We start from the raw sequence: 15,307 nt of genomic DNA on the forward strand, positions 1-15,307 counted from the left end.
GTTAATTTCAGTGTGCATGGTTTCATTTATTCCACATGGGTCACTTGAAATTTTTTCTGAATCTGTGATTGCAGACATTTTCGGTCCATATTTCTTTATATTTTAAAAAATAACTTGTCACTCCTTGAAAAATTTCATGAACTGACAGTTCTGAAGGAGAGTCATACTGGAGTCCAAATGTTAACTCTGTTTCTCTTTCACAGATGCTGAGAGATGCATTGAGTTTCTCCATCATTCTCAGTGCTTGTTTCAGATTTATAGCATCCATAGTATTTTACTTTAATTTGAGTTCCTGTAAACTCATTCCCATGACATTTTATCAGCACATTGGCATTTAATTTGCTCTCTGGATAAAAAACAAATTCCCAATAGCAATTCTTGAAAGCATCCAGTTTATGGGCGACTGCAAATTTATCTCTCTGCATGGTTAAAGCAGCCAGTGGTCACTATATGTTTTTGCACAAACCTTTAACAGCCAACAGCAACAATTTGTATGAGCTAACACTGATCACCTTTATGGCTATAGGCATTGTCATTGCAGCTTGAATTTGTGGGGGATGTGCCAAAGCTTGTAAATTTCCTTTACATGCCCTGGTTTCCCACAGTGGAAGATCATATCCTGATTTCCCACCTACATCTTGTCTGGATCTCATTTTTTAATAGTCAGTCACAATTCTGTTTTCTCTGCCTGGTTCTCTTTTCTCTTCAGCTTGTCTCAAGGATTTTTATTTCACCTTTATCCCTCTTTGGTCTGTGACAATTTCAAGACCCTAACTTCCCTGAGTTTATGGATCTGTGGATTGAGTCAGTCATCAGCCAGAATTACAGCCTGCCTGAGCCATGTTCTCCTCTGCTATACTACAATGTATCCTGATTGAAAAATTGTGGCACTTTTGCATTTTATGAGGAGAAATATCTTATGAAGGTTTCTATATATGGTCTCCATTGTAAATCCCTCAGCCACTGGTCAAAAGTGTGTTGCTTAAGCTGTTCAAATTCTAGGTGTGGTTGGTCAGGTTGTTTCATGAGGGTTGTGCCTGTATGTCTCTGGTACCAAATGAAATACAAGTGAAATAGCCCCTTTCCTATCTTTTAGTCAGCAGCACCCTCCTCAGTTAAGAGGGAATACAGCTTCAGAGTTTTCCTGTCTGAAATAGCAGTGGGCATTGTTTGACTGGTCACTTTGACTGGGGGCAGCACAGTGACTCAGTGGTTAGTGGTATTGCCTCACACTACCAGGGACCCAGGTTTGATTCCAGGTGACTGCTTGGAGTTTGCATGTTCTCCCTGTGTCTGTGTGAGTTGCCTCCCACAGTCCAAAGATATGCAGGTTAGGTGGATTGACCAAGCTAAATTGCCCATGGTGTCCATGGATGTGTAGGTTTGGTGGATTAGCCATGGAAAATACAGGGATACATATAACATAGAAAAATACAGTACAGAACAGGCCCTTTGGCCCCCGATGTTGCACCGACCTGTGAACTAATCTAAGCCCATATGATAGGAGGTGGGTCTGGGTGAGATGCTGTTTGGTGGGTTGGTGTGGACTTGATTGTCCGAATGGCCTGCTTCCACTCTGTAAAAGGAACCATCTTTGAGGCCTGAGTCAATTTGGGAGCTGGGTTTCAGTTGTGGGTCTCTTTATTGGCAGCACAATGTTTCTGTATTGTGCTAGGCATCTTGCCCTAGATTGAAAAGTTAATGCTTGAAAAGGGACAAAGAAACTGTATGCCTTATCCTCATAATATTGGAGAGTTCAAATGGCAATCTTCGATACTTCAGCTCTTCAGTATGTGTAGAGTATAGTTTCCTCACAAGAGGAAACTTCAATCTCCCTCCCCGGCTTGAGCCATTTTAACTTAAATTCTCTGTTTCTTTTGTTTTCACTTTCTACTCTCCATTCTTGTTCCTTCTTTTGCCTGGGCTGCTCAAAAGCAGCTATTGGAGTATAGTTCAGCTTCTATTCTTAAGTCTAGATCCCTTGTCTTTCTGAAGTGGTTAACTGGCACTTCCCAATATGTGACATTATCATATACATGTCAATAAAAAAATGGAGCTGCTGACTCAATTGTTTGGTTTTGATGCTTTTAGATAAAAATGATAATTTTAGCTCAGATGGCTTAATTTATTCCACATGGGTCTCTTGAAGTTTACCTCAATCTGTGGTCAGGTGATCATTGCAGTCATTTTAGGTCCATGTTTTTTCCTTTGTAAAAAAAAAATTTCCTCCATAAAAGGTCTCAGACAATGCAATCATAATTGAAGTAATTGAAGTTTAAATTCGATAGTCCAGCTTTATCACTATTGTTGCACTAGTTTTATGGTTTCTCTTCCATATCCTTTTTTATGTTTCTATTAAAACATTCTCAACTAGTTTGAAGGCCTAAGTATTTGACTAAAACAAAGCCAAGATCCTTTGTCATGCAGCATGTTGATAAAAAAAACCTATGACTGTGAGTTATTTTCAAGGATACTACAAGTACTGAAGACCTACAATAAGGCATATTCCTTTAATGTGCAGTAGGACTTTGTTATCCCAAGCAGTTAGCTTTGAGTCTGTAGTTGAAGATACCACCATCTTTGAGGCCTGAGTCAATTTGGGAGCTGGGTTTCAGTTGTGGGTCTCTTTATTGGCAGCACAATGTTTCTGTATTGTGCTAGGCATTTTGCCCTAGATTGAAAAGTATGCATCGAACTCAACTCCCTGTCGTCTATGTTCCTCAGCCTAATGAAAAATTCCTGATCTGACCTTGCAACACTGTTTCTGTTCACTTTATTAATAGGTGGTATTTGTAAAAAAAAAATGATTGTGGGTGACATTTTATTGAATCACCCAAGCATTTCTTCTAGGATTTATTGTAGATCTGAGAGGTCATCTAGCTAGGAACGCAACTAAACAATTTGCACATTGCAACTGAACACAATAAATAACTTGTCTGATTACTTAAGTGAGTTGCAAGCCAGGTACCGTTACAGGCTCGGAACAAAGTTAATCTCACACAAATGGTCAAGTGATTCTGTGAAACATCTGTTATCATCATAAATGGTTTCTTTAAAACATATATATTGTTCTTATAAAATGGCAAAGGCAACATTTGAAAGATAAAACAATGACAAAATTGACTGAAATTAAGGAAATTGTTCACAACTAATTTCAATTTCTTTGATCTTTTAATGTGAAAAGTATCAACTCGTCCACCAGACTATGTCAATGAGGTGGATGCAGGTATGATACTCAGTCAATATTAATTTATTGAATTTCATCTGGGCACTATTATTGGAGCTATTACCACTGCATTAGTAAAATGTATCAATCAGATGAGATTCTGATTCTCATCAATATCTAATTATTCCAACTGGAATCTAGGCAGATTGAAACAGAGGGAAACTGAATATTGGTTATGATGGTATCTACGACAACAGAATCTGTTGACAGTCACAAATTAAGCAGAGTAACATAGACAAACTCTTGAATAGTTGCTGATAGATTGGTGGAAGTATGTAAGCCAATTATGAAGAAAATGTTCATTCTCACATTGTCTGGTATTCCTCCATATAATTCATTATTTTTGATTATATTCCACTGCAATTTTATGAAATCACATGACTCGCCAGCTTCAGAGTTTTAAAAATTTCTTCAACACCAGTATTAATCATAAAATCCCGATTTTGCAATATTTTCTAGAAATTTCCTTAAGTAATAACTTGCTCAAGAAGCCAATGAACTGATATCAAGTCATCAGTAATTTTATGAAGAGGTTTCATGAAAACGTAGGTTTCTATGTTAATGATGCTACAGCTCACAAGATGTCACGTGGAGTTCAACATGAAGCACAAACAGATGTCAGTCAATCCCTCATGCATGTTATGTAAAATCTATATTCTTATTTAATACATTTTGGAGACAATCTTTATCAAGAAACAATATAGACAGATGAGTTCTTTATTTAAATTAGCCATGTAATAAACTTCAGAAATTTTGAAAAGATAGTATTTAATGAGATTTTTAAGAATCAAAATTGCACATTGAACTTCTAATTGATCTCTTGTTATTGTTCACTCTTTGTGAAAACATGCATTTCATTACATGTTTAACTTCTGTCAAATATATGCTACCACTACAAATCATTTTTATTCAGCTAATTAGACATTTTCTTTGGTGTATATGTTAGTCCTCTCCTTCTCCAGCTCTCTCTTTTCATTTAGAACACTCCTTAAAATCCATGTCTTTGAAAAATCTTTTTACCAACTCCCTCATTCTTCCTTTATGTGGCTCAGCGTCAAAAGCTTGTTGACTAATCAGCATGCCATAATATAGATGATCATTTAAAAATTGGCATTCTTGCCTTTGATCTGATGAAAAGCTTTAGTAAAATGTATCGCTTTATCAATGAATAGTATTTTATGAAACCATAGTTTGCTTTTAATAGTTAAAAAAAAACATTTTTTGCACTTTGCACACAGAAATTGGATCGTGTGATAGCTTACATTAGGTATCACGACTGGATGGGTGCAGGCAGTGGGCCAAAATTTTAAAACATCTGAAACTCATCCTGGACCCATCGCCAACTGTCTCTGGGTTTAAAAGAGCAGGGACAAGGGGTAGGAAGCTAACTTGCTCCCAGAATGTTAGTTGACAATCTAAATATGTTAACCAGTCTGGTAGTCACTGATTTAAACTGCCTTCCAGATTCAATGGTGACCAGGTTTTCCAGACCTTGGGAAACCAGACAGCTGAAGGGAGGTAGGTTCTGCTTTCTGTTAAAGGTCATTTAGAGAATCATAGGATGGCTCTACCATACAAGAAGATATTTCTACGTTTGAGTCTGTGCCAAGTTTCTGGAAGAATTAATTAACTAGCTGTTCTTCCCTGTCCTTTCCTGAAATGGATTGATTTCTTTCTTGAGGTGCTTATCCAATTTCCTTCTGAAAACCACAACTGAATCTGCCTTCACCACATTCTCTGATAGGGCATTTCAAATTTGAGCCACTTGCTGTGCAGTAATATTTTCTGTACTTTTGAATCTTTGCCATTCACCATAATTAGATGTCCTCTGATTCTCAAACTTTTGCCAATGGGAACAATATATTTTTTCCATTTGGTGGTTCCAGGAATCCCATAATTTTCAACACTTCCCAACTTTCTCTCCTTCAAAGACGACAGCCTCAATTTCTGTAATCCATGTAACTGAAGTCTCACATTCATGTCAATCTCTTATGCACTCTCTATTTCCTTCACATCTTTTCATAAGCAGAGTGAGCATAGTTGGACACAATATTCCAGTTGTGGCTGATCAGTATTTTTGTAAAGGTTCTTCATAACTTCCTTACTCTTGTTCTTTTTACTCTCTACCTCTAATTCTAAACTTAGGATCCCAACTATTAACACGTCTGTGCCTATTGTATGAGCTTCAACAAAAGTGCACACATACTCTCAAATTTCTTGATTTCTGCACACCATCTATTTATTATTGTTCCTCCTTGTTTTGCTGATCAAAATGTATCAGTTTACACCTCTCTGTATTAATTTCCATGTTACATGTCAATCCATTTGACCAATATATCCACGTCCACTTAAAAGTATAAAACAATCCTCTTCCTAATTCACAATGCTTGAAAGTTTTGTATGATCAGCCTGTTAAGAAATTGTGGCCCTGTTATGGACCAGACCAAAAGGCAAATGCCAGCTAGTGCATTCTGGATGTGATTCTATTGGTCAAACTACCAGTCTTGAAGCAAAACACACTTAATTAATACACAATAGTTAAAAGACAACAGAAGAGAAAAATAAATCAGAATAACTTAGCTTTATTGGAAAACTTAACAGAATAATAGATTATTTAACTCATAAATAGCAACTGCTACAATATTGTAAACACACCCTTGTCAAAGGCAAATTCAGTAAAATAGATTGTCTCATGTGCAATTCCAGTAGCAGAAATAGAACCCCAACTTTTAGCTGTAACAATGAGGGGAATAAGATCTCAGCAGCAACTACTACTGAAACCAGAGAAGAAAAAAAATCCTAGTTCTGTACGAGCTTGACCCCACCTATTCAGGCTGCTTCTGTTGTCCCAACTTTAAAAAAACCCTCAAGGCCTCACAAGTTGCTTATTTTAGTAGCTTTGGAGCGGACGACTCATGACCTCTATCTCAACCTTTTTTCATCAAACCTGGAAAAAATATACCTCTTAAAGCCACAATATCGTCATAGTCCCATACATCAAATATCAAATCATTGATATATGTCACAAAACAAATTGGGCCATTATACCAATCCCTAGAGAACACCAATACAGAACAATTATCCAAACAAGACGGGCAGGGAATATTTTATTTGGATAATTGATTGTTGGATAACTGATTGTTCGTATATTTCATTATGCCTTTACAGGACCCTGAGATCTTGTTCAGGTAATCTGAACTTCAGATAATTGATGTTCGGATAGCCGAGGTTGTTCTGTATTTACCTTGCACAATTCTCCCCTTTACAGTATGAGTTTAAAGTTTGATGGCAAGCTTATCATGGGCAACACTCTGTTACTTTATTTAAAGCTCTTTCAAGTTTAGTTCTTCATGATTTGCCTTCAATAAATCCACGTTTGGCTTTCTTAAATAATCTACACTTCTCTGAGTGTTTATGATTTTTCTCCCTGTTATCATTTCTAAAACCCACACTACTATCAAGGTTTAGCTGACTAGCCTTTAACTGTTGGATTTATCTTTATACCCTTCCTCTGCATTGTTCCATTTAGCTAAGTAGATTGGAAGATTATGGCCAGTAACTCTGCAAATTTCTAAAGTATAAATCTAATTGTCAGTATTTTTGGATGTATCAAATATAGCTCTGCGACTTAACAGTCTTAAAATACAGTCAACTTTTCTCGACCTCTCTCCTCTTTATCAATTTTCAGCCCATTTAGTGGTACAATGACCTCCTCTTTCACAATTACTTTGGTATCATCTTTTTCTATGGTAAAGACAGGTGAAAAGTGCTAATTAGGTACTTTAGCTATGGCCTCTTCTTCAATGTATAGATCTACATTTTGGTCCCTAACTGCCCATCCCTCAATTTATTATCCGTTTGGTATGTATGTGTGTCTAGAAGACCATTCATTCTCTCTTAGTTAACTGTCCATCTCTTGTCTCTTTTTCTCTTATTTCCTTTCACAATTCTGCTCTGAACATCTCATATTCTTTCCAGTTGGCAGTTGGACATGCCATTGTTCTGCCATTCTCACATTCCGATCACTTAATCTGCACTATCAGCACCCTTTCTCCCCCAGCACTCCACGCCCACACTATTGCATAAATGCTGTCAGCTTTGTGTCAGTTCTGAAAAAGAGTCATCTAGACTGGAAACCATAGTTTGCTCTCTGTCCTCAGATGCTGCTTGACATGCTGTGATTTCAGCATTTCCAGATTCCAGCATCAGCAGCAATTTGCTCCTATCTTATATTTGACTCTGTTCTCACTTTTACTAGCAACCTAGTATCTGTAACACCCAACCTTTTGTTGTTTCATCTTACTATTTATCTCTTTTGTCACCCAGGGAGCTCTGGCTTTGTTTGCCAGCCCAGTCTGCCTCATGTGAATCTACCTTGAATTGGACCTGAACATCTCCACTTAAAGGCATGTCATTTTTCCATTATTATTTTGTTGTCAGTCTGATCTTAATTTACCTGGGCCAAATCCGATCTTAGCCCACTGAAGTTGGCTTTTCTCCAAGTAATTTTTAAAAAAATTCCAGATTGTTACATATTCTTTTTTATAGTTAATCTAAACCCGGTGACACAATGACCAGTCTTCTCTAAATGTTCCTTTCTTGACATTTGATTCATTTGCTTTTCAGAAGCAGATATTCAGAAATGTGCTTCATCTTTGGGTCAGAAACATACTGACCAGGACACGCTTCAAAAACTCTTGTCCCTTCCTGCCCTTTACAGGATTTATATTGCAATAATTAGAGTTCTCCGTTATCGCTGTTCTATATTCTGGAGCGGTAATTTCCCTGTAAATCTGCTCCTTTGTAATATCCCATAGCGTCTGGCTGCCAACTGAACATACATTGCTATAACATTCGCTCAGAATGCTTCAAGCCCCAATAATTGAAGACCCAGTTCCAATTAATTTTCCAATGTTATAGGGTTTTTTTTCTCCTTACATTATATTGTCACACCTGTTTTTGCTTTACGAAGGGCAATCATTCCACAATCACACTCAACTTCACTTTCAAAACAAATCATTTAGAAATTGCAGCTTTCAAACTCTTGTATTGATCAGTTTACATTGTTTCTCTGTTTTTATCTAAATGATGGAAAAGGCTTTCATTATCGAAGAAAATTTATGAACAGTGGCGCTTATGTTCTAAATTTGACATTTAAGTGTACACAACCTGAAATAAATATCAAGTGGTGGCATATAAATTGTGAAAATTAAGTTCACATCCTGCTATTCTTGAGATAGCCTACTCATGTGTAACTCATTTAGAATACAGTTTACACAATGGGAAAATATAAACAATTAGCCTAAAGAAAAGGGACAAAGTTAACAAATTTTAATTCAAGTTTTATCATTAGAAAAGTGCATTTTATTCAGAAATAAAATAAATATTTAATTGCTATAATGCCTTATTTTATAAAAATGTATTCATTCTCTGGGGGAATGTGGTCACTGCTGCTAGGTAAGTAAATTTATTTTAGCTGATTTTAGATCAGTTTCAATCTTCCTAGGAAATACTTCTCCATATACTGCCAACAGACTTTTACTATTGGGGCAAAGAACAAAGGACAGTACAGGACTGGGAGAGACCTTCGGTCTACCAAGCCTATGCCGACACGTGACACCCTTTCTAAACTAAAAAAGCTTTTGCCTCTACATTGTCCATATTTCTTTATTCCCTGCCTTTTCATGTATCTATAAAGATGTCTCTTGAATATTGCTGTTCTTTCTGCTAACTACCACTTCTTTGGGCAGGGCATTCCAGACTATTTTCAACTATCTTCCTTTTACTTTAAACCTAAATCCCCTAGAAATTGACATTTCTGCCCTTGAGAGATCCAATTAACTTTAGACTCACTGCAGTCTTGCATTAAGCTTTGTACTAAACTTTTCTTGTTGACAACATTTAAAGTTATTCACATCATGTTAAAAAGCAAAAGGTGAATGCAAAAAGTGAATTGAAATTTTACATTTATAATACATATTTTATAACTTTTCAGGGTCAGCTGTCTGAATTGTGTGTATTAACATTTCTTTGTATAAATCTTCTCAACAGAGTTGCATCATGGCATCATTACAACTCAGAATACATATTTGGTAAAATGATTGTATGGAATTTTGCTGTTCTGATAATTTCTTTTAATAAAAATATAATGAAATTAAGTAAATTGCTTGCCATATTAAAGTGGCAAATTGACATCAAAGCCACTGGTGTCATATTGAGTGTACACACATAGAACAGGGTTGCAGTGTTAGGTCATTGCCAAGCAAGATAGTTGCCTGTCATAAAGAATACATTGCCAGTATATTCACTGGCACTGTTCAGGACGTGTTTGGGTTAGTTTTCTGTGTATAAGTGACCTGTGCAGAAAGATCCAAGCTGCATAATAATCTCACCTCTCTCAGCAGAGGTTGTACATCAGCTAAAGTGACTGACCTGTGGAATACATGATTTTTATTTCAAGTGGTCCCACAATCCAAGCCCATAGGACACAAGAGAAATCCACATGCTGGGACAAAACAGAATAGATGAAAAATGAGTGAGATGTGTGTTTGTGTTTGTGTGTGTGTGTTTGCTTGTGTGTGTGAGAGTGTGTTTTTGCATGTCTGTGTGTGTATAATTGGGCATTTCAGTTTTTGGCTGATATTATTGTGAAGCTTATATGTGTGGAGAGAGAGGTTGATTGATGTTCACATGCATAGGATGTAGAATGAGCATGGATGCGAGTAGAGGGCTGTTGACTGGCATTACAAGTCCTGTAATAGCTTATTGGCATTATGGGAGCAAATACACATGTATGAGCTCTCGGCTGTCATCTTTGTATATTTGGAACACATAGTCTTATTAAAGTAACAGGATTTGCAGTGTAAAAGGGCTCATTTAATGGATACATTGAAAAATAAAATGAATACCTGCAAATATTTTGAGCTTGTAATTTATCTGCAAAGAAAATATTCACCACTTTCAATATCGAGGTTCTAAATGTGTGCTCATATTTGTGTTCCATGTATAGTGTGGCAACAGATTGTACAGAAATTGGCAATTTCATTGTTTATAAACCACTTCTGGTACCACTGTTTATTTTCTGCTTTGAGAAGTTGAAACATTTGGTTATTGTGTTGCCAGAAGACTTAACAGCTTTGAGCAAAACCCTAATATTTACAAAATATAATTGCTACTTAACAAGGTGGTATGGATTCTGAGAAACAAATGTTTTAATATCTGGTGGCAGTGCAGGAATTACACACCATCATGTTTGTGTAGATCTAGGTAGGTATGTTATGACACTAAACAAATGAAAAATACCATCCAATGCATTTCCTATCGTTTGTACTCCAGCAATTTTGGCCAGTATTGATGCAATCTCTGCTATGCAGTGATGTTAAGAGCCTTGATATTTGTAATTTAAAAGGATGGCCTTATAAAAGTATGCAGAGCAGGCAAAAGGCCACCTGGAGCAAAGGGTCCATTATCACTGTGGACCAACAACATAGTGGTATAAAGTGAATGTACCAGAGTGAGTACTTGCCCAAAATAGGTGAGTAGGATATGGAATGGGGTCAGACTGCATCTCAAGACACAAGTTTCAACCAGTCTCATACCATCCTCCAAAAAGGACCCCATGATAATTCCTTAATATATATTTCACCATTATTTTTTTCTGAATTTATGTAGCAGATATCTCTCTGGCTCTCAAAAAATCTACAAATATTCATTTTTCTTTTAATTGTATTCATTAAGTGATCTCTTTTAAACTACAAATCCTGGTACTTTAATCAGACCATGTGTTCCCAATGCATAAAGGTGATGGCAGAGAGCTCATGCACATGCATATGCCCAAAGATGTCAATAGGCTATAGCAGGATTTGTAAGTCCTGCACTGCCATAAGATAATAATACCCTCATTTCTCAGAATCCATTCTACCTTGATAATTAGCAATTTTATTTTGTAAATATTAGGGTTTTGCTCAAAGCTGTTAAGTCTTCTGGCAACACAATAACCAAATGTTTCAACTTTTCAAAGTAGAAAATAGAGTCATACAGTCATAGAGTCATAGAGATGTACAGCATGGAAACAGACCCCTCGATCCAACCTGTCCATGCTGACAAGATATCCTAACCCAATCTAGTCCCACCTGCCAGCACCCAGTCCATATCCCTCCAAACCCTTCCTAATCATATGCCCATCCAAGTGCCTTTTAAATGTAGCAATTGTACCAGCCTCCACCACTTCCTCTGGCAGCTCATTCCATGCACGTACCACCCTCTGTGTGAAAAAGTTGCCCCTTAGGTCTCTTTATATCTTTCCCCTCTCACCCTAAACCTATACCCTCTAGTTCTGGACTCCTCAACCCTAGGGAAAAGACTTTGCCTATTTATCCTATCCATGCCCCTCATAATTTTGTAAACCTCTGTAAGGTCACCCCTCAGCCTCTGATGCTCCAGGGAAAACAGCCCCAGCCTGTTCAGCCTCTCCCTATAGCTCAAATCCTCCAACCCTGGCAACATCCTTGTAAATCTTTTCTGAACCCTTTCAAATTTCACAACATCTTTCCAATAGGAAGGAGACCAGAATTGCATGAAATATTCCAACAGTGGCCTAACCAATGTCCTGTACAGCTGCAACATGACCTCCCAACCCCTGTACTCAATACTCTGACCAATAAAGGAAAGCATACCAAACGCCCTCTTCACTACCCTAACTACTTGCAACTCCACTTTCAAGGAGCTATGAACCTGCACTCCAAGGGCTCTTTGTTCAGAACCAGAAGTGGTTTACAAACAATGAAATTGCCAACTTCTCTACAATTTGTTGCCCCAATACAAATTATATGAGCACACATTGAGAACCTTGATATTGAAAGTAGTGATTACTTTCTTCGCAGATTAATTACAAGCTCATTTAAGCACATGTTGCTTTATGAAGAAATTTGCAGTCACATGCCACTTAAGAAATACATCATTTTAATCACTCCTTGGATCTGGGCATTGCTGACTAGACCAGCATTTATTTCCCATTGTCCTGCTTTCTTGGGCTGCTACAGTCCTTGGGGATTAGGGAGACCCACAGTGCTGTCAGGAGGGAGTTCCAGGATTTTGACCCAGTGACAGTGAAAGAATGACAATATGGTTGCCAGTCAGGATGCTGTGTGGCTTGGAGGGGAACTTGCAGATGCTGATGTTCCCGTGCATCTGCTCCCCTTCTCCTTTTAGGTAGTAGGTTTTGTGAGTTTGGAAGATGCCATGGTGATTTTCTGTAGTGCACTTTGAGATGGTACAAACTGCTGCCACTGTGAGTTGGTGATAGAGGTAATGAACTTTGCAGGTGTTGGAGGTGGTAGCAATCAAATGGGCTGCTTTGATTTGAATGGTGTCGAACTTCTTGAGTGTCATTGGAACAGCACCCACCTGGGCTGGGGTGGGGGGGGGGGATGGTGGTATTCCAACACAATCCTGAATTGTGCCTTGTAGGGGTGGACAAGCAATGTAGAGTTAACCAGTGCGATACTTGTGGAATACCACGCCACTGTACTTATATTGTGGTCCAGTTCAGTTTCTGGTCAATGGTAATTCTAAGGATGTTGATTGCAGGTGATTCAGTGATAGTAATGTCATTGACTTCCAAGGGCAGATGAATAGATTCTCTCTTATTGGAGATGGTCATGCCTGGTACTTGTATAGTGCAAATGTTACTTGTTAGTTATCAACTCAAACCTAAAATCGATCTAGATCCTCTTGCATATTCATACAGAGCCAACTGTATTGCTGTGGATTTGGAGTGGGACGTGGACCAGACCAAGTAAATGACGTGATGTGGTTTTATAAATGTTAGCCCATGTAGCATACACTACAGGGAGTTGATTATTATTGAGACAGCTATCTGGAATTTTATTAACAACTTTTTGCATTAATATTACCTCTCAGATTTACATATAGAGTTTGGGTTACATGTTTACCTAGATTTTCATTGTATTACATAGGTAACTGAGTGGATGACTAACAGATTGGCTGGCTATTTGCTAACAAACTAACTGTCAACTTGACTTACAGTACAGAGTGTAACATAGAGATGTCTTAAACTAGAGCATCACATGTTGTACTCTCTTTCCACCATCTATGCAATAATGCAATAGTAAGGATGGTAGATTTTGTTGCTTCAACTTGTACACTTTCTTCTGATAGAGTCATAGAGTTATATAGCATGGAAACAGACCTATCAGTCCAACTCGGCAAAAGTGAGTACTGCAGATGCTGGAGATTAGAGTCAAGATTAGAGCGGTGCTGGAAAAGCACAGCAGGTCAGGCAGCATCTGAGGAGCAGGAAATCAATGTTTCGGGCAAAAGTCCCTTATCAGGAACAGGATTTTTGCCTGAAACGGTGATTTTCCTGCTCCTATCAGTCCAATTTGTCCATGCTGGCCAGATATCTTAAATTGATCCAGTCCCATTTGCCAGTATTTGTCTCATATCCCTCTCAACCCTTCTGTTTCATATACCAATCCAGGTGCTTTTAAAATTTTATACATGTAATTGTACCCGCTTCCACCACTTTCTCTGGCAGCTCATTCCATACATGTACCACCCTCTGCGTGAAAAGGTTGACCCTTAGGTCCCTTTTAAATCTTTCCCCTCTCTCCTTAAACCTATGCCCTCTAGTTTTGGACACCCCTATGCTGGCAATTTAAACTTGCTAAACTTCCTCTGAAGAGAAAAACACCAGCTTCTCCTACATAATCTTGTAGCTGAAATTCCTCATCCAGAAACAATTCTGTTAAATCCCTTTGGTGTTAACTCAAGGACAATCATATCCTTCCTAAAGTGTGGTGATGAAAGGGGGATGAGTACTCTGGTTGTGGCCTCAGCAGAGCATTATGCAGGTTTAGTATAACTTGCCCCTCCTTTTGTACTCAATAATCCTATTTATGAAGCATAAAGTTCCTTTACTTTGCCAACTGTTGTCTCGATATTATCTGCCACTTTCTGAGATCTATATGCATGAATTTCTGATCACTCCATCCCTGTATACTTGTAGAATACTGCCACTTAGATTATTTACATTGCCCCATTCTAAGAAAATGCATCACCTCACACTTGCTTATGATAATTGTTATATATGTAACTTCTCAGTCCACAATGCTACCCTATATATGTCCTATTAATTGGCAATAAGCTTCACTGTCAACCACATCTCTAAGCTTGGTATCATTGGCAAAATTTATAATAATAGTATCCTGTTTAAGAAATACTTTCACAGCAAGGCTGAGTTGGAATGTGACATAATTTAAAAAAAATTACAGATGAAGTAATCAAGTTAAAACCAGGGGTAATGAGGTGGTAACAAAAAATACACAAAGATATTCAGCAACTGAGTTGTGGACAGGATATTAAAAGAAGGAATACTGAATTAAAATGATATTAAAATTACAAACCTACACATCATTCCTACATTACAGGTACTTAAGTATGTATAGATTTCATCCTATGTACTTCATTAATAACCTAAAGCATGTAAGGAATAGGGTACAAGACCTGAGCTTTGTGTTCAAGTGTGACTTGAGCATATTCATTTGATTGGCACTTTTCTGCAGGATTTAGTGAGTGCTACATTGTCAAAGGGATAGCTCTTTGGATGGAATATTGACGTGAGGCCTAACTGTTCACCTCCCACCCAAAAAATGCCATCAACAGATTGATTGCCTTGCTATTAATCATGTCTTTATTTATGAGATTTTCTGTACATCTCAAGACACTAATTTCAGAAATTATTCATATATGCAAAGTATTTTGAGACGATTCTAAGAGTGCTTGTACAATACATATGTAAGTATTAAAGGCCAGATTTTAAAAAGTGAACTGTAAAAGCAAATTGAATTTTAAAAACTTCAGTTCAACAATCATGGCTTGATTCAGGGCCTTATTAAACGTAATCTTTTTATTATAGTATATAAGTCAAATAATTGTCAACCACAACCTTAAAATCAAGTAGTATTTAAGCCCTGTAATTGTGAGCAGCCTGCAATTTAAAATACAAATGACAATAACATTATAATTTCAATAACAATATTATTTTCTGCTCCACTAAAC

General features: G+C 37.4%; 1 long non-coding RNA gene across 1 annotated transcript in view; it reads left to right on the forward strand.

The window, feature by feature from the left end:
- LOC140479028 (uncharacterized) overlaps positions 1 to 15,307 on the forward strand; it is a 65,540-nt gene that overhangs the window by 25,980 nt on the left and 24,253 nt on the right. The window contains exon 2 of the long non-coding RNA XR_011960924.1: positions 7,553 to 7,632. This is a non-coding gene — a long non-coding RNA (uncharacterized lncRNA). The remainder of the gene's footprint in view (positions 1 to 7,552; positions 7,633 to 15,307) is intronic.

The sequence above is a fragment of the Chiloscyllium punctatum genome, chromosome 6, assembly GCF_047496795.1.
Source record: "Chiloscyllium punctatum isolate Juve2018m chromosome 6, sChiPun1.3, whole genome shotgun sequence".
Lineage (NCBI taxonomy): Eukaryota > Metazoa > Chordata > Chondrichthyes > Orectolobiformes > Hemiscylliidae > Chiloscyllium > Chiloscyllium punctatum.